Raw genomic sequence first — 13772 nt, 5'->3', positions numbered from 1 at the left:
CCCCATGGACATTTTGAAAGTGATCTGGAACATGAAAATGGGCTGACAGAGGGAGTTTGTTTGTGTGTTCAGTGTAGATGATTCTACATCTCTTGCACTGGTACAAATCAAGAGCACAATCAGTTGTTGATAAGCACTAGAACATGATAAGCTGGACCACTGAGTGGATGAAAGAAGGCCAAAAGGATAAATGCAGGGAATGACTTGGTGAACTTTGTCTGTTAAGAAGGGTCATTTTTTCCTAATAATTCCCAATTAATTCCCTTTGCCTTTGTTCTTTTTGGCAAGCTTGTTTGCATGGCAGATTGCCCAGGAAATGAGAACCTGGAGCTTGTGGAAGTGCCTGAAAGGTGCCCTGTTCCTCTGCAGGGACACTCAGGCTGAAACAGGAGCCTGAGGCCTCTCTTGGGAAGCCTCCTCGGAGCTGGAATTTGTGCCATGCCAGGAGAGGAGGAGGGGGAGGAGGATGGGAGCTGTGTGTGAGGAGCAGGAGGTTTGGGCCGCAGGACATTCCGTCTGTGCCGCTGCCCCGCAATGGGCGGGCGTGCCCGGGGCTCTGGGCCTGCCCCGCGTGCGCTGAGCTCCCGACACTGCGGGAGCTGCCCGGGCTGGGCTCAGGTTCCCACTGGGACTGGGCAGCAGGCTGGGCTCCAGCTGGGATCAGCAGCAGCTGGAAATACCTCTGGGCATCTCCACTTGCTGCTGCTGCTCGGAAGAAGCAATGAAGCGACAAGTTCTGTTTTTCCTTTCTCCTGGTGGATTTTTTCATTTGATTTGCCACTGCAGGGGCAATTTCTGTGATGGCCCCTGTCACTTGATTCTATTTCAGCAGCAGCAGCAGCAACAGGGCTGTGATTGAGCACTGCAAATGTCAGCTGTGTGGCTTTCATTCCCCTCGACTTAGTGCTCAGGGACTTGAGAGCATTTCAAGATCTGCTACTCATGATGTCTGAGACAAAAAATCCTGAGTTACTGATCACTAAAGCACAGTGGGTAGCACTGATTGAAAGAGGCAATTGTAGTTTTGCAGATAAAATTCAGGTGGCAAGCAGAAGTGGGACAAAAGCAGACGAGATCTACAATTGCCAAGGCCAAGGCACCAACAGCCTCCTGCTGTCACCTCAGGGTGAGTAAAACAGAGCTGAAAACAGCGCTGGAACCCGATCCTTTCTTCCTCTGAGGGCTGGCTCAGGGCAGCAGAGGCGGGCCCTGAGGAAGCCTGAGGGCTGTTTGTGGGGGATTGTTGCTGTAGTCCAGAATTGCCCTGGCAAAAGCCCTGGGAAGCCGAGGCAGGAGCAGGTGGGAAGGGCCGGCGCTGCTGCTGCTCGTGGCCAGGAGCCCCGGCCGGGCCGGGCCTGCGCCCGCTGCGCTGCGGCTGCTGCTGCTGCCAGAGCCGGGCGGGACTCGGGGACAGGGAATGGACACGGGGGGACAGCAAAGGCCTTGGGGGCTGCAGGGATGTTGGTGCTCGGGCCAGCGCCAGCACAGAGCTTCAGCCCGCAATGAAGCCCGAGGGAAACGCTGGCGAAAGGCTCCATTCAGCCTTTCTTTACTCGGCGCTGTGAAGGGACCGAAATAAAAGGAGAACAAGCAGGGCCCGACCCCTTCTCCTTTGGGAGGAGCCCCGCGCCTGGGGCTGTGAGGGGCCGTGAGGGGCTGTGAGGGGAAATGAAGGGCTGTGAGGGGCTATGAGAGGTTCTACAGGGCCATGAGAAGTTCCATGGAGCCGTGAGGGGCTGTGAGGGGCCATGAGGAGCCTCAGCCCTGGCAGGAAGGGGTGCCACCATGTCCCCAGGGCAGGGCAGCCGTGAGGGGCTGTGAGTGCAGACGTGGCAGCAGAGCGGGCTTGGGGCAGCTCTGGGAGGGGATGAGACCCTTCCCCAGCTCCAAACCACACCAGACCCACCATTAACAGGATTTTCCATCTTGAGAATGCACTTGCAACTTGGACTTGACTGTACAGTTTTATCCCAGTGGGAAAAGCAAGAGACTTTCAGTCATTGTTTTTCAATGTGTGTTTCATTCATATTTCAGTGTGACATCCAGCCATTGTTATTAGTGTCTAAGATTTAAAAGTCTTAACAATGAAAAGTAATACTAATAAATAATAATAACAACAAGAACAAGAAATGAAGCCCTGAATCCCAACAATCAGCTCAGAAACATGCTTTTGTTTGTAGTAAAAGATTAGTACTAAAGGAATAAATGAAAGAGTTTTAATTTGTAATTCAGACAAAAGACGATTCATCTTTTTCCAAGGTTCTGGTCCCCTTCCACCAGGGTCATTTCCTTTACTCTCCCACTTTCTAATAGTTAGAAAGGAGTTAAGCACACCAGAAAAGGCAACAGCTCCTGTTTCAAAGGGAAGCAGCCACCACTCCAGTGAACCTGAATTGTCCCCAGGCACGTGTGTGCACTTGAAGGGTGAGCAGGTGTTGGGAGAGATCTCAAACTCCTTCTAAGGCTGTGAGAAACCCACAAGTGGCAAAGTATCATTGTGGGTCAACTCCTGCTGAAATTCCATTCCCCCACACCCTCCAAAAGGGCAGGCAGGCCTGGGCTCTGGCAGGGTTCAGTTTTGAGTGCCTTGTGTTGCCTGGCAGGGAAGTGATCCTACCAACTCTGGTACTGATGGATTGTGGTATGGCTGCTGAAGGAGGAGAGGGAATCTCAGCAGACAGGAAAGTCTCTTCTTCTCCTTTCTCACTGTAGAAAGAGAAATTCTCTCCAAAGAGAAATGCCTGTGCTGGGTTTCCATGGGACCCCTTCCCTCAGCCCAGTGTCTGACCCACTGTGTGCTCTGCAGGAGCCAAAGCCAGAGGAGGCCCAATATCAGTCACCACATGGTCCCCACACAGCAGGAGAAAGCACTGCTTGCAGTGGGGCTGCTGATCAGTGACCCATCCTGATTCCATCCACCCCACTCCTCTCAACCACAGACACCAGAAGGATCCCAGGAAAGCCACAGTGCTCTACCAGATGCCAGGAGCACTCCCTGCTGTGGCCTCAGGGATGCTGGGTGACCTGGTTGATGAGCATCTCTGGTTGGTGATGGAATGTGTGGATGGAGGCCCTTGACAGGAGGTTGTTTGAGATACGTGTGGGGCTGAAGGAGAGATGGTAGCTGTCAGTCGAGAGGGCAGGGACCCCGCTTGTGAGTCCATTGCCTTGGACACCCTCAGCCACAGGATGTCCAAGAAGTCACACAAGGCTTTGGCACTCTCATCCTTCTTTTCCCCCAAGTTCCTGCTTTCTGTACATTTACAGCAGAGAATCTTGTTTGTTTTTAGAACTAGAACAAAGATCCCAGAGGGAACAAGCCTTGCTGGTTTTAATCAGAAGCATCAGTGAACAGAAGTTGTGTTTCCTCTTCTTTGGTCACATCTTTGTTCCTTCTGAGTGTCCAGGCTGGGCTGGGGAGGTGTCCTCGTTTGCTGCATTTTCTGAGTTCATCTTGGATCCTTTGGAGGGCAATAGGTTGTGCCCTCTGAGGATCCTTTGTGCTCCTTGGTGACCCAGGAGAACCTTCCAGGAGGTTTTTGGGTGAGCTGCTGCTGTGATGTCACAGGAATGTTGCCATGTCCTTGTGGCGTTCCCGTTGCTGTGGGGCACAGAGGCCTCAGTGTCAGAGTGGCTCTGGGTGCCTGCTCATTGCCTGAGGATCCTCCTGCCTGAGGCATTCTCAGCAGCCAGCCCAGCCCCTGACGGGTGTCCTTCTGTCCTGGCAGGGGGACAGACAGTCTGCAGACGTGTGCAGCACAGCCAAAATGATCCAGTAAGTGGTTGCTGCAGTTTGCACTCTGGACTCTGGGGCTTCTTATGGGTATTTTTTAACCCACTTGGCCCCTAAGTCAAGCATTTCCCCAGGTGTACCATATGTGCCTTTGGGATTGCTGTGGGCTTTCTGTTCTTCCTTTGGAATGGATGTGATTTTGAAAGGAAATTGCCATTAAATGCCATATGTTTGGGAGAGCTCCTGCCAAAAGTTTCTTAAAAAAAGGGTTTGTTTCTAAGCCAGCAGGGTGTGCACAGCATTTGGAATGGAGCCTGGGGGGGTTCTGTTCCCCAAGAGGAGAGTCTGTGGCAGTGGACCCTGGCACTCCCTCCGTTTGCTGGTCCAGCCAAAACCTGGACACAGCCAAGTATTTTGTGCTGTTCTCTTGCCTGTTGTGTGATCCAAAAGGACTGTGGCTCCAGGAGGGAAGTTGTGAAAAGAAAATGCTTTCTCTTGGCATTGACTTGTTGTGTGGGAGTTCCCATCACAGGCAGCTTTTTCTCCTAACAGCGTCTGGTTCTGGTGAAGGTCACCTCACACATGGATACTGCGAAGCTCCTTCTTCAGAGAGTGGGAAAGGAACCTGTGGTGTTCAGAGATCCCAGTTGCTCCCTTTCAACACCCATATGAGCCCAGTAAGCTCCAGGATGATTCTTGTCACATGCCAGCACTCCCAGGATGGTCCCAGTTGCCTCTGGCTAGATCAACCCAGTCAGTCCCAGTATGATGCCATTTGCCCCCAGCGTGCTCCTAGTTGCGCCAGTCACCCCCAGTATGGGGGATGATGTGCAAGGTATGTTGCCAGTCACTCTCAGATACTCCCAGTATGAGTCCAGTCACTCCCAGTGTAATCCAAAGATGGATGGATGGGAGGCCTGATGGAATCCTGGAGACCATCGTGACACGCTAGGGCCCCATGGAACCGTTGTGACACTGAGTTGGCTGGGAGTGTTGATGTGCTGCAGGGTAGGAGAGCTCTGCACAGGGACCTGGCCAGGCTGGATCCAGGGGCCAAACCCAACAAGGTGAGGATTAACAAGTTCAAGTGCCGGGTCCTGCACTTTGGCCACAACAACCCCTGCAGCGCTCCAGGCTGGGGACAGAGAGGCTGGCCAGCAGGCAGGCAGAAAGGGACCTGGGGCACTGATGGACAGCAGGCTGGACATGAGCCATCAGTGTGCCCAGGTGGCCAAGGAGGCCAATGGCACCTGGCCTGGATCAGGAACAGTGTGGTCATCAGGAGCAGGCCAGGGATTCTTCCCCTATGCTTGGCACTGGTTGAGCTTCACCTCGAGTGCTGTGTCCAGTACTGGGCCCCCAATTTTGGAAAGACATGGAAGGGCTGGAGCATGTCCAGAGAAGGGCAACAAGGCTACTGGAATACACATCTTGTGAGGAGCGGCTGAGGGAGCTGGGGTTGTTTATCCTGGAGAAGAGGAGGTTCAGGGGAGACCTCATCACTCTCTACAACAACCTGACAGGAGGGTGCAGCCAGGTGGAGGTCAGGCTCTTTACCCAGGGAACAGTCCCAGCACAAGTGGACACAGACTTAAGCTGCACCAGGGGATGTTTAGGCTGGACATTAGGAAATATTCTTCACAGAAAGGATGACTGGGCATTGGAATGAGCTGTCCAGGGAGCTGGGTGAGTGACCGTCCCTGGAAGTGTTTAAGGAAAGACTGGATGTTGCACTGATTGCCATGGTTTGGGTGACAAGGTGGGCACAGGTTGGACTTGATGCTCTCCAAGGCCTTTTCCAGCCTGGTTGATTCTCTGATGATTGTGACCCTGCAGGGCCCTGGGGAAGCAAGGGGCCACTGTGACACTGCGGTGCCTGGTGGAACCCAGAGGACCACAGTGACACTGTGTCCCACATGGCACCACAGAGCCAAAGAGCCATTGGGACACTGTGGGGCTACATGGAAACAAGGAGTCCATGGTGACAGTCGGGGTCCTCGTGGAACCACAGAGGCCACTGTGACACTGCTGGGCCTTGTGGAACCAAGGGGCCACTGTGGAACCAAGGAGACCCTGGTGAGACCCTGGGCCCCAGTGGGATCAAGGGGCCATTGTTCCATTGCAGGGACTCTAAGGGAACTAAGGGAACACCTGTGATATTGTAGTGCCCCATGGAACCAAGGGTGACACTGCAGGACCTTGTGTAACCTGGGCTCCACTGTGGCACTGCACCACCAAGGGATTCCTTGTGGCACTCTGTAAGAGACCCTTTTGGGGTGTGGACGATCCGAGACACGGCAGAGACTTCTATAGTCGAGTTAGATGTTAGTAGTTTATTTCAGGGTGTGGGGAGAAAGAGAGAGCCTACTAGGAGCTAGCAGACAAAGCTCAAAGCAGGCTCAGAGGGAACAATACAAAAGTGGGTAAAATATGAATACATGAGTTCAAGACTTAAGATAGCTAAGAAAGAGAGGAACAGAACAGAAGTGAGAGAGCTGGGGAAAAAACTTAAAGAAGGGCAGAAGGAGCGAGGCAATAGCATAGAAAGAGTGAGGCCAGAGAAACAAGAGAGCGAGCTCTCCTTTACAATATCTTCTATAACCTATACATTTGAATAGTCCATTCTTTTACTAACCAGTCTTTCTAAGTATACTAATACAGTAACATTTGTGTGTGACCTATAGAAATCGCTGCTTTTGCATATTTTTAGTTATCTCAGGGTCCTTCAGATCTTTCTTTATAAGGCTGGGAAGAGGGGTCTTAGCTTAGTTTTATTGGGGGAAAGGAATTGTTCCGGCACACCAGACGGGTTTCTTTGAATTATTCAAACCATGCTTTCATTTGTATTTCTTCCTTAGCCTTTTGGGCTAAAGAGTCATATTTATAATTCCTTTCTAATTCTACCTTCCCAACAGCACTCTGAGGCCTCATGGAACCAAGAGGCCCCTGTGATACTGCAGGGCCTTGTGGAACCATGCAGAGCATTGTGACAGAGCAGGACAGAGCATTGTGGCTCATGTCATGATGGGACCACTGGGATACTGCAGGGCCCCATGGAACCAAAGGGATTTTGTGACTCTGGGAGGCCTGATGGAATCCTGGAGACCATTGTGACACTCTAGGGCCCCATGGAACCGTGGTGACACCGAGTTGGCTGAGAGTGTTGATGTGCTGCAGGGTAGGAGGGCTCTGCACAGGGACCTGGACAGGCTGGATCCAGGGGCCAGACCCAACAAGGTGAGGTTAAACAAGTCCAAGTGCCGGGTCCTGCACTTTGGCCACAACAACCCCTGCAGCGCTCCAGGCTGGGGACAGAGAGGCTGGACAGCAGGCAGGCAGAAAGGGACCTGGGGCACTGATGGACAGCAGGCTGGGCATGAGCCATCAGTGAGCCCAGGTGGCCAAGGAGGCCAATGGCTCCTGGCCTGGATCAGGAACAGTGTGGCCAGCAGGACCAGGCCAGTGATTCTTCCCCTGTGCTTGGCACTGGTTGAGCTTCATCTCGAGTGCTGTGTCCAGTTCTGAGCCCCCAATTTAGGAAGGACATGGAGGGGCTGCAGCTCTGCCTGCACAGGAGGGGCTTCACACCTGGGAGCCCGGCCCTGAGGGCAGAGGCTGGGCTGGGGGGACAGGAGGGAGGGGGCTTGTTCAGAGGGAGGGGCTGCACTGCAGGGGCTCCTATGGACATCTCTAAACTCTCTCTGCCACAGGATTTCTGGGCTTTTGTTTACTCTCATTCCCTGATCTTCTCTCTGCTTCCTGGAGATTTTCCTCCTGCAGGTGTTTCCCTGTGTCTGATCTCTCCCTGCCAGCACCTACAGATCCCAAATCTCTGTGCACTCTCCTTGGCCTGACAGAATGCTGCCTGTTTGCAGGGCTCTGGCTGGGGGCAGGTTCTGTTTGCAGCTTGGAGAAAGGACAGCTCAGACTAAGGCTGATAGGTCCAGCAAAGGTGATGCTGGTGCTGTCCATGGGCAGAGTTGCTGAATGCACATTAGGAATCTCCCATGAGCCTATTGATCACTAAAAGTAACAGTTTGCATGTCTCAGGCACTTGTCAAAATTTATAATACCTTTATTATTTGTCCCCCTCCTCCCTGCTTTTCTCCAATGGTAGGAATTTGAATACATAGTCTTAGGAAATGTCCTCATTTTTATCAAAATCCTTGTCTTGGAAATATTCTATGACTGATCAGAAGGCCTCAGCATGTCAGAGCTTCATGGGCATTCACCTCCCCTACACCACAAATACTCAGAGTTGTACTCACAGGGTCTGTAGGCACTGGCATGTTCCAGCTTTAGGAGATGGCTCCAGGAGCTGCAGCTGCATTGTCCTGCAGCCAGAGGCTTCCTGTGTCAAGGGCTGGGAGGGATTGTGCCCCAGGCACTTCTCAGCACCTTCCCAGCCCTGACTGATTGAAGCTCTCTGTGCCTCTGGGCTGTGCCCTGGGTGGCTGCAGGCAGTGCCCCAGCCCTGCTGGGCTGGGAGAAGAGCTGCTCAGCAAGAGAAATGTGCTTTTGAAGCTTTTCCTAGTTTTCAGGATCATCCTCTGTGCCGAGAGCCTGGCCCAGCTCAGCAGCACAGACACAGCAGCAGGACTTTAATGAGCCTCTTGGGGCTTTGTGCTGAGGCCCTGAACATCAGTCCCTGAGAGGGAGGGGAAGAAACTGCTCAAGAAGTCCAAGTTAGAATCCAAATCCAAAGCTACTTTTACCTTTAATGGGTCCCACTGAGGGACAGCACTGAGAAAGTGTCCCCAGGCCCCAGGCAGGGCAGAGAACAGGAGGCACTGATGACAGGTGGGGACAAAGAGAAGCCAAGTCTTGGTGCCCTGGGCCACAGCAGCCTCTGTGCCAGCAAGGGCTGTGAGGAGACACCTTGTCCTGAGGCCCTGGGGCCTCCTGGCACAGCCCCAGCAAGGCTGGCCACTGTCACCCCCTTGGCCTGCCCTCAGCATCCCCCCTAGGCCACATGCCAGTGGCCTCAGGGATCTGCTGGAAGGAGTCCCTGGGGAGCCTTGCTCAGGAATGGCCCTGGGGGCTCCTTCATGCTCCCAGGGACTGCAGCTTTTTCAAAGGACTTTGGCTTTTGCCTTGGAGTCTCTGAGAGGTTTGTGCAATCATGATCTCCAATTATCTGCTGTAATTAATCCCTTGAGAGGCTTTGTTAGTAACAACACTCAGTGGGGCTCATTAATGCTTCAAGGTACTTAAGGTTCTTAAGGCACTTTCCTTTCTCCTTCCCACTTCTGAGAAAACTTCTTCTGAGAAGTTTGTGCAATCATGGCCCAAATTATCTGCTTTAAGGAGTCCCCTGGGAGCTTTGCATTGACACTGAGTGGGGCTCATCAATACTTTGAGATACTCAGGGTTTTTTCAGCTACTTTGGATTTTCCTTTCCCCACTGAGTCTCTCTGAGAGATTTTTGTGCAATCCTGGCCTCCAGTTCTGTCCTTCAAGGAATCCATGAGGAGCCTGTGTTGGGGATGGACCTCAGTGGCACCCATTAATGCCTCAAGAAACTTTGGGGTTTTTCTGACTTGGACTCCTGGAAAGGTTTGTGCAATCTCCTCTCAGGCCCTGAAGTTAAAGGGCTGAGCCCCAAATGCACCATGGGGCTCATTAGGATGAAGCAAGTCCTAACAAACTATGGCTGTGTCTTGATATCCCTCTGGTCTGGTGCAGTTCTTAGGAAAGTTTCCTACAATAGTTATGGAGAAATAGTTCGATGAGCTTCTAGGAAATATGTTTTCCTATTCCTATTAAAGGGTGTCTTTTATTCCTGTTCTCTTTGGAGCAGAGGTGATTGCAGCATTCAGTGATGGATATTGATCCAGGGTCTCTCCTAAGAAGGTCTGGCCAGGTCAGAGAAGCTGTGTCTTGAGGTCTGACCCAGTGTGGACAACCTTGCTCCACATTCCCCAGCCCCATCCTGTCTCTCTTCACTCCCCTGGGACCTGCTTTGCTCACACAACTGGCTGCACTCAGGCAAAGAGGGGTTTTCCTTCTTTGATTGTAGCAATCTAAAACTCCTGAGTTTCCCCATGGAAAACAGACACCCTCCTCAAGTGTGTGCCAAGCCCAAGGTGCCACCAAGGAGCTTCCCCTTCCCCAAGGCAGAACCATGCAAGGAATGTTTCAGACACACAGGCAGTTCTACAATGAACACAAAGCCAGAGTTGGCTGAAGGCAGAATTAGAGCAGCTGCTGAAGGCCAGACAAGCTTTGAACTCCTTGCAGCTGAAAGCACCAAGTGGGTTGTTGGGAGGTGTGTGAGTGAGCCAAGAGTGAGGGAAGGGAAATGCAGAGAGCCCTGGGAGTGTTTCTGTGCAGACAGGCTGCTGCAAGAGAAGCATTGGTACTTCTCTGGGGGCAAACTGTTAGAAGGGTCGGTGTGGAGTGACCTCCCCAGTGATCTCACAGTACCCCCTGTGATGTCACACAGCCACCTGAGATGTCACAGCCCACTCGCTGATGTCACACAACCTGCTCTGGGATGTCACACCACCATTCTGTGATGTCCCAGCCTGTTTTGTGATGTCACAGCCCCCCTTCGATGTCACAAAACCACCTCGTGATGTCACATTGTCTCCTGTGATGTCACACAGCCACATTTGATGTCATAGTTCACTATATGATGTCACAGTCAGCACTGTGATGTCACACAACCTGTCCTGAGATGTCACATGGCTCTTCTATGATGTCGCTGCCCACTCTAGGTGTTGCCTAGCAAGGCAGACACCCTGGTTCTAGAGCAGCACGGTGGCCACGCTCAGGCCACTCGGTCCAAACCCACAACGGCACCAATGTGATGGATGGCAGAAATGGCGTTTATTGCTGGAGAATTTGACACTTTATAACCTAGGTTCACACAGTTACTCCCATCTGCTTTCATCACAGCTAGGTGCTATTGGCTAATTGCGGAGGTCATTACCATACACTGTGGAGGAGGGGGGTGACTATCTTTCCATTACATCCCAATATCTTCCGAGCCACCAGGCCCAAGCTTCTACATTTCCCCCCTCTTTATGCCTAAGTAAATTTGCTAGAATATAAGGTGTATTAGTCTTAAAAGTTCTAACATTATTTTATAAAGTATATTTATCTCTAAACATTTTCTCTAACTTATCTATATTATAAAAAGTTTTAAAAGTAGATATTATCAACTTGAGTAAAATATAAGGTACACTATACTTAACTAATAGGCTTAAAACTTATAAAATAGACTCCGCAGTTTTTCATTAGTACACATAGGGCACATGCGGTGGCCAAATGTATTCTTAGAGCATCTGCTGTCTTTCTACAAACAGGATGTTGACCCTTTCTAGTCGGCTCTTAACAAAAGACACAAGCCTATTTAAAACACAGAGTTTTTCAATTATCTGCAAGTCTTCATCAATTGTCATTTGTAGCTGAGACAGTCTCTGTTGTTGGGTCACGATGGCAGAGACACCTGTGGCAGCACCAGTTGCTGCCAGGCTAAGCAGCATCGCTATGGTCACACCTGTCACCAGTTCTCTTTTCTGAAGTCAGGTGTTGTGGTTTTAAACTAATAACTAAGAAAATTACTTATTTCTTGCTGTGAGATATGGATTAGAACAAGAGCAAAACAGGCATAAAACTTAAAAGGAAAAAAAAAAAGAAAGTTTATTGACAAACTACAACAATAAGAACACCAGAATAAACTTCTAGAAAAAACCTTTTCATCCCCTATCTACCCACTATTCTCTTGTTCACATGACAACAGAGACAAAAACTTTGGAACTTTGATGGTTAAAACAGTCTCAATTCTTGCTACAGTCTTTTCACTAGTCTTTATAGAGAAACAGAAGTTTCTTCCTGTTAATTTATGGAGTTTCTCACAAGAAAACTATTTTTGTTATAGTTTTCTATTGCCCTAATGTTAGCTGCCCAGAGCTGCTATTATTGGAGTTCACTCCTCCCATTTTCACATCACTCTGAAGTGTGTATGGGCCATGAGTCTAGAGATAGCATTTTTAAGGATAAGTTATTCAAAGGCAAAAAAAGTCTTCTTCATCTGTTTCTGTGAGCTTCACTAGAAAACAGTTTTCTCATTGCCTCTCAAGGCTTCAAATCTCCCAGCACTTCACTATACCATAATTACTCTACTTTTTACTCAAATTTACACTTTGAACACTTTATTCCTCTCTAGATACTGTATCACGAATTAAAGGAGTTCTTTTCAGGACTTCATTGTCCATTTCCATAGTTTTAACAGGGAGATATTTCAGCTTAATTAAAGCATCTTCTTAATTCTCTAGCTTTCCTGAAGCTTCTTTTCTTTCCTGTCACTGGTAGTTTATAAAGTCTCTTTTCATGTTGATCACTCTCTCTCTCTGGATAAAAAGATTAATCCGCAAGTCTCATCTGGGTAATGAAAGAGTTAACATCTTGCCCAGGCTTTTGTAGATGGTTCGGTGATCTCTGCCGAACAGGAGCTGGAGCCGTCTGTGATGGAAAGTTCCTCACGGCTGCTCTGGAGAGTGTAGTCGCTGCTCCAGCCCGCTGCAAGTCCAGGGCCTCTCTCCTTCTTCACTCGGCAGTTTCTAGTGAATGTAGTTACAGCAAAATCTGCAGCCCAGCCAGAGATCGGCTCGGCCCGGCCCGGGCCCGAGGAAAACTTTCCACAGGCCCCCCCTGCCCCCATCTCCCAGCCGGGAGACAGGGCAGGCCCGGCCCCATCCCCGCCCGGCCGCATGGCCTGGGCAGGGACGAGAGGCCTGGAGCTCAGCCACCCTTCAAGCCAGGAAACAAAGAGAACCCTGAGAGCTCTGCTTTTACACTTTAATGTAGGGTTCACAAGTTGGTCCCACTTTTCAATGGCTTAAACCGCTGTCAATTCTCAGCAATGAGCGATAATTGGTCAGGAGAAAAGACTCCAAGCACTTCCCAGCAACTCCAACTCCCTTAAAGATAAAATAACTCCATGACATTGGGTGAGTCTCTCCACTTGCAGGCTCAACCCTTCATCCAGGTGGTACAGGACCCTGGGAACAATCACAACTTGCACACAAAAATTGTTAGAAACACTGAAGTTATAAACTGATAGGCATAGGGTAATCATTGCCGGGTCTGTGCCCATCAGCTGTTGCAGGCTGGAGTCTTGCAGTTTAGGATTTCTTGGTGAGTGAACTCTCTGTCTCCCCTCTGTCACCTGAACTGGGAACGCTAGCGCAGCTGAAGGGACCCAGCTGGCACATGCAGTTTTTACCTGTCCCCAGTCTGCGAGAGCAGTATCCTCTCAGTTCTTTTTTAATGTGGAGAGGGGGATTCTTGTTTATCTTTGTTGTTTCCTCCTCTAAGGACTCAGTCTCCGACCACTCATCTTCACTAGTGTCTCGATCGGAGTCGGAACTCGACTGGCTAGCTACTTCCTTTTTCTTGTGCCTTTTGTTGGGCTCCGGCCCCACCTACATCTCCTGTGGGCGGGCCGTTCCCTCCCTCCTGGTTCTCCCCACCTTTCACTCTGCCCTTCACTCCACCCTTCACTCCGCCCTTCACTCCGCCCTTCACTCCATCCTTCACTCCACCCTTCACTCCGCCCTTCACTCCACCCTTCACTCCACCCTTCACTCCGCCCTTCACCCTTCACTCCGCCCTTCACTCCGCCCTTCACTCCACCCTTCACTCCGCCCTTCACTCCGCCCTTCACTCCGCCCTTCACTCCGCCCTTCACTCCACCCTTCACTCCACCCTTCACTCCGCCCTTCACTCCGCCCTTCACTCCGCCTTTCACTTCGCCCTTCACTCCGCCCTCTGTTTCGCCCTCTTCTCTGGGTACGGAGGAGCCCGCTGGGCCCGAGATCCTGGCTCTCCCCTGGAGAGGAGATACTTCTCTGTAAGAGAGACACAATCTGTCGCTCCCGGGGGTCTTTGAGTTAGATATGTTAAACTGTTGTGTTTCATTGGTGTTCTCCCCTGCTGTCCCACCCCGATACATGTATCTCAGGCTTCCCCCCACCCCTCTCCTTCCCCATAAATACCCCGGGTTTTCCCCTGTTTGGGGGATTCGCTGTTG

This window comes from Cyanistes caeruleus, unplaced genomic scaffold (assembly GCF_971803275.1).
Source record: "Cyanistes caeruleus unplaced genomic scaffold, bCyaCae1.hap1.1 HAP1_SCAFFOLD_11, whole genome shotgun sequence".
Classification (NCBI taxonomy): Eukaryota; Metazoa; Chordata; class Aves; order Passeriformes; family Paridae; genus Cyanistes; species Cyanistes caeruleus.
The sequence above is the reverse complement of the archived record's forward strand: the minus strand, read 5'-3'. Positions refer to the sequence as shown.